This window comes from Danaus plexippus, chromosome 10, assembly GCF_018135715.1.
Source record: "Danaus plexippus chromosome 10, MEX_DaPlex, whole genome shotgun sequence".
Lineage (NCBI taxonomy): Eukaryota > Metazoa > Arthropoda > Insecta > Lepidoptera > Nymphalidae > Danaus > Danaus plexippus.
Genome location: NC_083543.1, coordinates 1,142,988 through 1,148,541, shown reverse-complemented (window position 1 = coordinate 1,148,541; position 5,554 = coordinate 1,142,988).

Sequence of the window (5,554 nt, the reverse complement as noted above, 5' to 3'; positions counted from 1 at the left end):
ATTAGAGTATGAAAAATAATCACCTTCATTGTAAATCTTAAGTAAAATGACATCATCAAATTTTAAATTAAGTTTCTCCATTAAGTATAATAGGTTAAGATGATGGCTATAGTATTTTATGGTGCCATTCTTCAGGCATATACAAATTTCATTTACTGTTTCTTATTATATTATATTATATTATATTATATTATATTATATTATATTATATTATATTATATTATATTATATTATATTATATTATATTATATTATATTATATTATATTATATTATATTATATTATATTATATTATATTATATTATATTATATTATATTATATTATATTATATTATATTATATTATATTATATTATATATATTATATATATTATATTATATTATATTATATTATATTATATTATATTATATTATATTATATTATATTATATTATATATATTATATTATATTATATTATATTATATTATATTATATATATTATATTATATTATATTATATTATATTATATTATATTATATTATATTATATTATATTATATTATATTATATTATATTATATTATATTATATTATATTATATTATATTATATTATATTATATTATATTATATTATATTATATTATATTATATTATATTATATTATATTATATTATATTATATTATATTATATTATATTATATTATATTATATTATATTATATTATATTATATTATATTATATTATATTATATTATATTATATTATATTATATTATATTATATTATATTATATTATATTATATTATATTTATTTATTTATATTATATTATATTATATTATATTATATTATATTATATTATATTATATTATATTATATTATATTATATTATATTATATTATATTATATTATATTATATTATATTATATTATATTATATTATATTATATTATATTATATTATATTATATTATATTATATTATATTATATTATATTATATTATAAAGTATATTATGTTACCTCAAAGGATGGTCTTCCTTTGAATTTGTCTAGACTCTAGATTGTGTCCAAAGATAGCTTTAATCGAAAATTTTCTTTGATGCTTTCTGGTAAGGACCATGCTTTGTGATTTGTCAAGTAGATATATTTAATACTTTGTAAAATTAAATCTTTATATTATTTTTATTGTAATTTATATTATTTTTTTAATGTTGACAAATCTTTTGCCAAATAAATGATGCCCGCTAAACTAGCAAAAGTTCTTCAGTCGCTCTAATTTTTTCGAAGATTATTCTATTAAAAATACTTTGAAATTGTATAAAAATACGTTTTTTTAAGTTTTACCAAAATAATTATTTTCTTTAATTTCAATCTTAAGATATTAGATTCAGCTTTTTTTTCCAAGATTGTTCTTAATAAAACGTCTTTCAACATATCCTTTTATTTCTCTCTTAGCAATGGGTGTATATGTAAAGATAATAAGTATTTATATTATTACAAAAACGGGTCAACAAATAAGTACACAAACATTTTATAAAGTTTGAAGTAAGAATTTTGCACATATATTTTCTTATAAAATTGCCCAGAACGTAGCCGCAGTTTGTTCTTAAGTAAAATTTATAGACCTTCTTTTAAAAGTGTCTTTAGTCAAATCGCTTTCACAGTTCAAAAACTTCAGAAAACGAATTTAACAATAATAAGGTCTTTTGTTTTAAATTATGTTATTTGATTATTTTTTTTTTTTTTGGTAAATAATTTTATTTCAAAAAAATATTTTTTAAGAGAAAGCTTATAGTTTTTTCAATAAAAGTATCGCGAAATTTTGCTTGGTGTAACTATAGCTATAGGTATAACTAAGCTTTCCGCCAAAGCCATATCAGAAGTTGAAGGGTCTTTCAAATGTTCAAATTTAAAATTTAATTTCATATAAATTACTTCTTATAATCAGATTAACGGAATAACAGAACTTAGTAGGAAATGAAATATAAAAATCTATTAAGACTTGACGTCAAAAACTGTTCAAGTCTTAATTTTTCTCTTATATAACTCAAGCCAAAAATCTATGAAAGTGCCTTAACAAGAAACTGAATCCTGACCAAAATTTTTTTCACTTAAAGGAGATTTTTGCTTAAACGCTTAATGAGTTAAATCTAAAAAAAGACACCTAAATACTATCAGCAAACAGTTTAAATTAAATTAAATAATGTATATTGTATAACTCTATCCATTTGGCAGATAGGTGTAGTTAAAACTGTAATTTACAAGACTAAAGTGCCAATAATTGAACGTATGTACTTCTTATGCATAGACATGTGTAAATTATGTTACAGATTGTATCCTAACTACTGTATCATTAACACAAATAATATGAAGGAATCGTTTTGAAGAATAACTAGTATTGACCCGTTTTTAGTTTTAAATGGTTAATATTAAGATTACTACAAAAAAGTGCTCTTATTTAAATATAAAATATAAAAAATATATATCAAAGTCTTAAAAGATCATAAACGTTTTAAAAATATATAGTTTTGTTCTGTTGAGTTAATAATAGTCACTATTAACATTGTGTTTCTTGTGTAGTTCGTAAACTATTAGAACTATTTATATTTTAATACACAATTATATACATTAAGGCAAGATAAGTTCTTTGAGTATTTTATAAGTAATAAATTAAGTAACGTCATTTGTACAAAGTCAACAACGGCCCAAAACTTCGTTAAGAACGTCTCGTGTTTGAGTTCTCTGATGAATTTAACATTGATATTTATTTTCCTTCCAATATTCCTATGTTTTACATTACTTAGTTAATGCAACTTTATTCCAACTAATCCTTTGGCTATTAAGTAAAATTGACGGAAGTAAATAAATAATACGACCGTACTTTTCTTCGACACAGTTACGTTATCTTATAAAATTAATTACAAAACAAATTTATCCATGTCACTTCTTTATTTGTAGTTTTTTCATTATATTTGTCAAATGATTTGACAAGAAAAATAATAGGAAATTGAAAACTTCAAATCACACATAGCTATAACATGTTAAAATACTAAACTACTTGTATAGTAAAACAAAAAAAAACTTAAAAAAGATTTGTTTTAAAATTGAAATAACTTTTTTATTATATGATACTATATGTAAATATAATGCATGAAATATATATAATGTGCAATATAGCTGTGCAGTATTTAAAACAATATTACGAGACGTCAGTTTAATTTGATAGCAAACACACTAAGAGCTCTAAAATTTGTTTCTTGAATATAGTCGAAATAATTTGCAGAAATATTCTTTTATTCTTAACGTCAAAAACAATTTGGAAACCAATATCGTTTACTCTCAATTAACAGACCAAATTGCTACAAATTATTTATTTCTAGTAACCAGATAAATATTTATCTCAACAGTACACAGCATGAATATTAGGAATGCATTTGTCCTTTCTGGATTTCCTCTCTAATCAACTTTTATTATTTATTTAGGCCAATGTTTTTCTTTAGTGATTTTCCAATATTTTACTTTATTTTATATAAAAATTAATAGTTTTAATAAAAATAACCAGCTTTGAAACGACTAAATCATATTTATAAAACACTGTGATGATGAACTCACTAAAAAATAATCCAACTAGCAGACGACATCTAGTTTAATAAAACAAAAAGCATTCAAATGTTGCCTGCTATCAAACTATGTTTTATGTTAAGTAAATATCTAAAAAACATCCATAGCTGTTGCCCGGACATTTTCCCTATTAGTGTCAATAAATTTTTTTGAATAAAAAAAATTGTCATTTCAAAACTTATTAAATTTTAAACCAATTTCTTCGCTCGTTTCTGTCTCATTGACTAACAAACGAATAAGCAAAACTTAGATATATTATTACGGGAGTGATACTAAACTTACCGATGTACATAAAATACAACAATTAAATATAATATCTGACACAAAATTCAATATACTTAAAACCACTAACAACTTACAGTATATAAATTAAAACATATTTCATCACGTATTAAATCGCTCATATATGACACCATGTAACGTGAGGATTGATATCATCGTCCTATATTACCACAAATAGTAATAAAACTTTTCTTATCAATAATAAAATTGCTTTAACTTATTAAATAATAATAATAATAATAATAATAATAATTCAGTTCTGACAACTGTATCTGTATTATATGGTACAAATTGTTATAGCTTCAGGTTATTACACCGATTGTTCTCCAATCTCATTTCAAGTCAACCCTAACGGAGGGTTACTTGAGCGCTACATATGTATATGCGGACTGCAATATTTATAAAAATACAGTTAAGTTGTGTTTACATAAAAGAGATTCTAAGTAAATAGTGATTACCCAGATACAACTATATCTCCGAAACTTACTTCTCACTGAACCTATGTATGTTATTCAACTGGTTGTAACTTTAATTTAACCGTATAATTTTCAGAAGTTTTACAACTTTAAAACAATGTCTCTCAAGTTTTGTCACGTCCAGTCTCTGAGTGGGATATTTGAATTGGTTCATAAAGTTACCATCAATATAGTAAACTTAATCAATATTTGTGAGTTCTGTGTGTAAAGTTTACAACTTCAATACTATACAAATATTGATACCCAAAATACCCTGGCAAATTACCCGAAGATACAGAAAACCTTAGCTTTTCTATATCTTCGGGTAAAACCTACTTATAGGCTCATTTTTTTACTAAAGATACCTGAGATATATTTTAAATCTGCTAAGATTGTTATAAAGAGGCACGGAAACAAATTTTTTTGAGGCCTCAAGCAACTTTAGTCCCACAAAAGCATAACTCTCTTCAAGTTTCTCTATTTAAATAACTAAGGATTCTTATCACGAAAAGCAACAAATTCCGGCTTTTATCGGAATAAAATGCCTCCAGCCTTTTAGCATACTAAAGTGAATGTCACTTTGAATTTTAAATAATGCGAGTACCTGGTTCGGCGTATTTTAAAGGAATGAAATAAAATAATTGAACTCGGTATTAAAAATTATTCAAGAAGTTTGTTTTATTCTGTAAGAATTTTATTCGCAAGATAATAAATTCAGTGAGTAATAAACAACTAGGTAATGTTTAATGTTGATCTTTCAATTTCCCATAAAAGCTACGAACATGCACTTAATGCATACTTTTGGTCCGTGAAGAACACAAACGGGAATCCTATTTCAATATTTTTAGTTACTTCTATACCTATTTATTGTTTGTCTACATATTCTGTTCGTCAATCTTGGATAAATTATCTCTTTATTATCAATATCTGTTTTTCATCGCTTGTACAGGTTGCACTTGCAATTCACAACATATCTTTTTGCCTGACATTGCTTGTATTAAAATTGAATTTAACATAAAACAACTTTTAAAAATTGAATTAATATCTCGTCAGCAATCGATACTCAAACGTTTCCGTCAGTCGATGCGCAATATTTATTACATTATAATTGAATTAGATATATCCGTTTTACCGCTAAGTCCTTTTTATTCGGCGCTTACTCTATTATGAAAATTATTATATTCATACATGAAATTGAGGACTGTCATGAATTTACTCTTCCAAG